Source organism: Fukomys damarensis, unplaced genomic scaffold, assembly GCF_012274545.1.
Source record: "Fukomys damarensis isolate Sample0158 unplaced genomic scaffold, DMR_v1.0_HiC HiC_scaffold_23, whole genome shotgun sequence".
NCBI classification, from domain to species: Eukaryota; Metazoa; Chordata; class Mammalia; order Rodentia; family Bathyergidae; genus Fukomys; species Fukomys damarensis.
This window is the reverse complement of record NW_022900935.1, coordinates 7,578,232-7,586,241: the sequence shown is the minus strand read 5'-3', so window position 1 is coordinate 7,586,241 and position 8,010 is coordinate 7,578,232. Positions and strand designations below refer to the sequence as shown.

Sequence of the window (8,010 nt, the reverse complement as noted above, 5' to 3'; positions counted from 1 at the left end):
GGGGACAGGCTTCCCAGGGCCCTGGAGGTGGACAGGCTGGGCCTGTCTGACGGGTCCTGCTGGTAGCAAAGGCCCAGGGGCCCCACTTCACACCCCTAAAACAAGACCCTGGTCTCTGTGGACCCTACAGGCCCCTGGAGCACAGTTCTATGTGCTGAAGGGCTTTCTCCTGCCAGAAATCTCAGCCCTGTGGAGAGCAGACCTAGGGTCTTTTCTGAGGTATTTCGAGCCAGGTCTTACTGCTGACCTTCATGAGCTGTTTCCATAAATGGCTTTGAACACATAATTACTGGCCCAGTCCTCAGACGGCTTCAGAACCTAAATTAAAAGGGAACACCCACACAGGCCACCACATCAAGCCCACCAAGGTCAAAAGTAGTTCCCAGGAAGGCTGGGGATTTTGCTCAGTGGTGCCCCACCTGCCTCACAAGTGCAAGGTCTTGAGTTCAATCATCCATACTGGGAAACAAAACCAAACCAAACCAAAAATAGTTCCCAGGAGATATGAGGAAGAAGGATGCGCTTCCTCCAGTTGAAACCCGGGAAATAACTGAACTGTTTGAAGTTTCCAGAAAGACATGGCCACAGAGAAACATCGCCTCTGGCTGTGAGGAGGCTTCTGTGAGGAGGTGGGCTGTGTGGGCCTCCCCACCCTGTGGCTCACCCTGGAGGAGTCCTCACCCGTGGGCAGGGGGCCAGAACTGGGCAAGCCTGTGGGCAACCCTGCAGAGATGGGGGACCCGAAGCCTAGAAGAGGCCGTAACTTAGCTGTTTGGAACATGAGAGGACAGGGTCCCCAGGGTGGGCTTTCAGGCTTGGCGCTAAGGCGACATGAGTGGCCTAGAGTTCAGCAGATGGCAACACGGGAAAGACTTTTTTTTTTTTAGTACCGGGGATTGAACTCGGGTCCCTGCTCTTCCTAGGCAGGTGGCCGAACCACTGAGGTAAATCACCGGCCTAGATGGGATGGAAGGGTCACCTGTCTGCCACGTTCTGTCAACAGGGGCCCCGAGATAGCAGGCTGAAGCCACCTTCCTTCTCGGGGACCCGGCAGGGCCTCAGGGTGGGGCTAAGACAGAGGGGACCAGCCCCACTTCTGTCCACCCAGTGGAGCCCAGCATCCATCACTCCTGGTGCTCCCTGCCTCCTGCTGAGTTCCTCCTGCCCTACCAGTCTGCGCAGAGTAACTGGCAGGCGGGGGCTGGGGACACAGAGAGGACGGGTGCCCTGAGTCAAATTTGGCCCATTTTAGGTTGTGCAGGCTTCCCTGGGATTAGGAGAAGGAGGGGCCAGATATGCAGACGGACAGACAGAGACTGGGGTCCTGACAGCGGAGGAGGTGCACTATCACACAGGGTGGCCTGGGGAGAAGGGTCAGAGGCGCTTTTCTAGAAACGTTCAAGAATGGTAGAAAAATTCTGACAGGCAGAATGGACGGCAGTCATCCGGCAACAGCATGAAGGTGAAACATGTGCTGGTCCCACTTTTAAAGCCCTGAGCTAAGCGCCAGGCACCGTGTCAGGCACGTTACAGATGCCATTCTTATGTGAGTCCTGTATGTTAGTCATCATTGCCTGTGACAAACTGCTCAAATGGAGCGGCTTAAACAGCAATCATTTGTTTCACATCATTTCTCAGGGCCCAGGTCTAGGTCAGGGTCTGTCACCAGGTCACAAGGTGTCAGGCTCTGAAGACCTCACGGAGTTGCGCAGCTGGCTTCTGAGCTCACACATGGGCTCCCCACTGGTGGGCTCTCTACGGGCTGCTCACCACGTGACTCCCCAGAACTCCCCAGCCAAGAAAAACGAAAGCTGAAGACCTTTAGAACCCGATCTGGGCAGGGACAACGCATCACCATCGTCACACAGAGCAACGGTGGCGATGGAGGGGTCCACCCAATGGTGCGCACACCGGGAGCAGGGCCCTCCCAAGTCCACGGAGGAGGCCGTGACCACACCGATGCTGGGAGACGCATTATTCACCCTGTTTTATAGATGAGAACATTGAAGATCAAGGAAGACAGCTGATTTGCATAAGGCCACAACTAGGAGGGACCGAGGTGGGATCTGAACCCAGGCGTCTCTGACTCTAACGTCTCTGCTTCTCCTCAGGGCCTCGCCAGGTGGGGGATGTGTCAAGGAACACACAGGGCCTCAGCAGGGCTGGAAAACTGCACTTTGAATGCCAGGCGGGGGAACCTGAACTCTCTTCTGACCTGAAGGAACACATAGGAGAATCCTGCGCAGCAAAAGCCATGACTAGATTTTCACTTGAGGAACTGGAGTTCCAAGAACATCAGAGGCCACCTTCTCCTTCACTTCCCCTCTGCCTGAACACTCTCTCCTCTCAACTCCTTCCAAGTCACCTTGGTCTCCTTTAAGAACCAGCACAAATGCCCCCTCCTCTGGCCACAAGTCCAGGATGCTCTCTCCTCTTCTGGCCTAATTTGTCTCCCACAAATGAGAGACTGCTCTGTCTTCGGCCCTGTTGGACCCTCATACCCTCTGTGGTTGAGTGGTGAAGGCCCTTTCTTCCATTCCATGATACCTTATATTATCTGCGAACCTATCTTCCCATCTTTCCCAGTGAGACAAGCGGAAGTGGGGCCTGGCTGTGCTTCCTGCTGGCTCTCGAGATAACCAGGAAGGGACACAGTGCACAGTAGGTTCCTCACAGTGTTTGCCAAGGACTGACACAGACTATTTTTAAAACCCTTAACAATTCAGCTTCCATACTCAGATAGATCATGCAGCCTTCAGATTCCTCAGAGCCCTATTGTGTCCTGGGCTGTTCAGATGGACCTAGCAGTTAAAGGAAGTGACTAAGTTTTATTTGGGTCTTGCCACTAACTGCTCGCCATGGGCTAAACAGAAACCAACAACACTGACATTTACTGAGCATTTCCCAGGCACTCTTTTCAGCATGTTCTGTCCTGGTAGATGAACTCATTTATACTCCTAACCATCCTGTGAGGTGGATCCCCCATTTCACAGATGAGAAAACTGAGGCACAGAGGAGGAAATGATTTGGACAACATTCCCATCAATATTATCTTAGGTTGGGCTCCCTGGGCCACACACTCTGAGCTGGAAGGTTGACTGCCATGGGTCATCATTCTCTTTGCAAGGAATGAACGGAGCAGGTTTGGACACACTGATTGGTGACGCAATCACAACAAAGGCCTCAGCCAGTTCCCGCTGCACAGGGAGCTCTGGGGCAGATGGCACAGCAGCCAGATATTTACAAGTTCATGGAACATCCTTGGAGGTGGGGTGTCTCAGGGAGAGATCTGAGCTTGGGCCCAGCCAATCAGTACCTAGAGAAGGACTCAGTGGTGAGCTGTTAGCAGCCCACACTGCAGGCAGCCAGGGTAGTGAGTGACCCTGCTGAAGGGAAGATGGAACAGCATCCACCGCGAGCTGTGTGATGGGATTGGACCCAGGCCTCCCAATGCCGGAGCAGTGATCTTCACTGCGCCACACAGTGGATGATGGGGATGGGCGTCTGAACAGTGCAGCAGGCTCTTCCCTCTCCACAGTGGCTGCCATGACTGAGCACTGCAGCCGGCTGTGAAGTTTTTGTGCACCTTCACCTGTCATTGCGCTATGGAATAGGTATTAGTATCCTGATTTTAAAGGAGAGCAAACACATGCAGAGGCTTTAACCTGTTCATCCTCTTGCAGCTCTCAAGGGGACAACCCAGTGTGCTCACTCCAGAGTAACCTGCCACTCTGCTGTCCACCTCTGCGGACAACTGGCCACTCTCTGGGATCTGGTTTTCACATCTGTTCCTGAGGATCTGGTACCCAGGACCTGGGCCGTCACTTCTGCTCTTTGAGACTCAGCTTCCTCTTTTGTCAGTGGGGTTCAGGTAACACTCATTTATTTTCAGAGGTGAGGGGGAAACACTGAGATGAGGAATCCGCAAGGCCACACTATCCTGATGGCCAGGGAGGGTTTGGGGGAAAGGGACTCATCTTCAACCTAGAGAACGACAACTATTTTTGGTCACTATAATAGTCACCTTTTAAGACAGATGAAAAAGTAGCAAGACATTTAGCATGCATGTCCCACATTATTAAAAATATGAATGCAATACAAACGTTAGTATCTATACTGATAAAACATCAGGGCTAGTTTGGGTTTGGAGGTGAAACACCAAAGGATTAACGCTGGTTTTCACTCAAATACAGAGTAGATTATGAGGGGCTTCCATATTTACATGTTTCTGAATATGTGGTCTGAATTTTTGTACAATGAAAAGTAAATTTTGTTATTTTTTATGCTGTTATTTTTTGAGACAGGATCTTTGTAGGTGGGCCTCGAACTTGCAGTCATCTTCCTGCCTCAATCTCCCCAGTGGTGGGATTACAGGTATGTGTCACCACACCCAGCATGAAATTTTCTAATTTATATGATCTGAATTATCTACAGGGAATTTACATTAATAAATCCCATATTTTTAAACAAGTCTGTCTCACATTTTCACTTTCAACACAGTCTATTTCAGCAGCCTTTACTGCATTAAATGGTGGGTCAGCCTGGGCCGCTTGGAGAGGCAGCTGCTATGTAGGGGCCAAACACAGGATATGCAGACGGGGACAGTCTGCTGTGTGGCCTTGGGAAAACCCTGTATCTTCTCTGTGGTCGCCTCTCTTCTTATTATTTTTATTATTTGTTTATTTATTTATTTATTTTTGGTACTGGGGATTGAACTCAGGACCTTGCACTTGTAAGGCAGGCCGCAGAACCACTGAGCTAAATCCCTGGCCCCCTCTCCTCTTTTTAAAGCAAAGACATGACAGTAACTGTGAGACGCACATGAAGGAAGAGATGTGCAGGTCCCAGAACTGTGGTCATCACTGGGCAGCATCTCACTCAAGTCCTCACGGCCCCCCAAATGAGGAACTCCACTGTACAGAGCAGGAAACAGCCTCAAAGAGGTGGACAGGAAAGTCCAGATCACAGACAGCAGATGTTGGAGTCAGGATGCATAATGTTCACCTGATGCCCAGGCCAGAAACCACCCCCACGGAGTCCTGTCGTCCCAGGAGGGGCTGGGAAGGTCAGCCCACTCACCCGACCACAGGCGCAAACATGGTTCTCTGTTACATCCCCAGCAAACAGAACTGGGCTGGCACACAGTAAGTACTGACAACCATTTGTTGAATGAATGAGTGGGAAATGAAAGAATTTCCTCATAGAGAACTAAGAAAAGTGACCCTAAAACCAAAGAGAGCATCACCCTTCTAGGTCACAAGGCTGGCAAGGGCAGAGCAGGGCCCAGGCAAGGTCCTGAGTTTTCACTCAGCCCTGATTCTCCCAAATCGAAGAAGCTCAGTTCATCACCACCCTGTCCTTGGTCCCGAGCCATGAGAATATACACACCACACACCACACACACACACACACACACACACACACACACACGCACACACACATTTAGTACCGGGAATTGAACGCAGGTCCTTGCACTCCTGAGGAAGGCCCAGAACCATTGAGCTAAATCCCTGGCCCCCATGAGAATATTTAGTCTGGTTCACCACAGTGATTCGGCCTAGATGTCTGCCTGCTTGTGCCACTCACACCTGCACTCTGTCTGGTTTTTGTTTTCTGTTGTCTTGTTTTAGTACTGGGGATCAAACTCAGGACCTCGTGCTTTCCAGGCAGGCACTGTGCTGCTGAGCTAAATCCCTGGCCTTGTTGTTTGGGTTTTTGTTTGTTTTTTTCCAGTACCACGGATCAAACTCAGGACCTTGTGCTTGCCACTGAGCTACATTCCAAGCCTGACTGCACTGTCTGGAACGTGGGCCAAACTCCACAATGACCCTCAGTGGGAGGACTCAGGAAGCCCGAGCAGAGTGGTCCTCCCTGCCTCTTTCCCTCAGCTGGGGCCGGGCAGGTCTGAGACAGTCGCACCCAGAGGATGGGGCAGTGCTGTGAGCAGGTGCCTCTGACAGCCACAGGACCAGTCTGGGAGGCACCTTGCTTTTCTAACACCATCACTGCAGCCTGGATGGGAAAGCAGGGTCCAAGGAGGGAAGGGAAGGTGAGACATACAGAGCTCAGGGCAGGGCCAGGCAGTGAGGACAGGAAGCTGGGTCATGTGCTGAGACAGGGCTCTCCCCTCCCTGAGCACAGGGGAACCAGGCACAAGATTCGTCTGCTCCCCACTGTTACTGCCCAGTTACTGCGTCCAGCCCCGAGGAGCCCAGAGGAACAGCCTGGGATGGACAGACAAGTCGGCAGGGCAGCCAGCTCTGACCACAGCCATGGCTCCCAATGTGGGCCCTGCAACTCCTGCGGCTTCCTAAGGTACGTGCTCCTCACCGGCCTGAGCCCAGGCAGGAGACCATGGAGAACGCCAAGTTCTGGGGCCCTCGGCTGCCATCAACAGTCAGAGGCCTGGCAGGCACAGACCCAGCCAGTCAGGAGCCAGATGAGGCTGACAGGAGAGGTGGAGCCAGAGGCAGCAGGTGAGGGAGCTGGGCGTGGGTGTGGACAAGTGTCATGGCCGGCAGACCCCACGGTGGTTCTGGGGCCCTGACCTTCACGGTTGGGCTGGGTGATTACCAGACAAACAACGTAGGCTAAGAGAGTTGTGGTGCAGAGAAGGTGGAATGCAAACTGCCCTTCTGCAGGAGCCACCCACAGCCAGGGCTGCTGCTGAACAAAGGCCTGCTTGTTCATCCCACAGCATCCGAGGTACAGGTCCTAAAGGAACACGCGGAGACGGCGTGGGAAAAAGTGGTGGAAGTGCCCTGGGCGTGCTGCGTGGCTCAGAGGTGGCCTCCGGACCTCTCTGAGCCCATGGAATACAGCTGGCTAAAGTTTCACACGTTGCGTGGACTAATGAGAATCGAAGGCTGGGAAAGTTCATGTGGCCAATCTACTTCTAGACTCCTTGTGTGGCTCTTAGAATCTGTTTCTGGGTTTCATGTCTACAAGACCTGAGGATTTCCTGTCACATCCACACCAAGGCTGGGGTGCACCGGGAAGGAGAAGGGGCCAAAGTGGCCAGGTGATGTTTGTTCTCCAAGGGGAACAGGCGGAGCTCCTGCCAGTCCATCAGCAGTCAGGAAACTCTCAACCCTGAGGCTGGCTGCCTAGGAGCCCTACTTCACAAGAGGACCAGGACTTCCCTCAGATCACACAGCAACAGCTCCCACCAGGGCTTTGCATGCTTTGATGCAGGGGATGCTGGGGGAAGCAGCCATGGTCTGGGCAGTGGCTCATTCTGAGGAGGGCTCGCCCGGGGGACATTCTTGGGCAAGTCCATTCACCCTGTTCTTGGTCCTGAGCCCTGGGTCAGGCTGTCCTGAGGATGGTTCTGGTCACAGCCACATATGGTCACCTCTGTCCACGGCCCAACCCTGCCTTCTAAGCAGGAAGGCAGTACCCAGGTCCCACTGGACGGAGCCCTGCGCCAGGCCTGGCTCTCAGCACTGAGGAGGCACTGCTGCTCACTCCCCTACCTCAGGTGCCACAAGCTCTGGGTTGGAGACAGAGGTGTGCCTGTCTCCTCTTCCTGCCCCAGTGTAGGAAACATGGCCAAGGACCCCAACAACCTGCTGCTGTTCATCTCTCGTTTTCCTCTGCCCAAATTTGTCAGAAAGCTCTCTCCACCCTGAAAGCCTGACTGAGGACAGAAATGTCACAGCACTGCATGTCCATCCGCCCTGGACCTGTCCTGGTTTGGCTGTGTCTCACCTGGGAGAAGGAGAGGGAGACCACAGCTATTCACATGGGGCTGGGAGGATTACAAGCCACACTGTGGGTGAAGGGGGCTGGTGGCCCGGTTAAGGGTCCTCTCCCTGCTCTCAGCCCCAGTGCCTGGTCCCCGCACAGCCTGCTGTCCGCCCCAGGCCAGCGCCCTCCTGTCACCAGCCACTGACAGGAGACAAAGTGGATGGGGACCTGACTAGGCTTAAGTACTGAAGCCTGCAGATTAAAGAGCAGTGGGAAAATACCTCTGAGACCTCAGGACCAACCGGCTCCAAGGTTTGAAAA

General features: G+C 53.4%; 1 long non-coding RNA gene across 1 annotated transcript; it reads left to right on the top strand.

The window, feature by feature from the left end:
• The first annotated feature begins 5,722 nt into the window (after positions 1–5,722).
• LOC104863468 lies at positions 5,723–7,556 on the top strand. Its single transcript, XR_780585.1, has 3 exons — positions 5,723–6,049; positions 6,142–6,315; positions 6,698–7,556. It is a non-coding gene; the product is annotated as an uncharacterized LOC104863468 (long non-coding RNA).
• Positions 7,557–8,010: the final 454 nt, after the last annotated feature.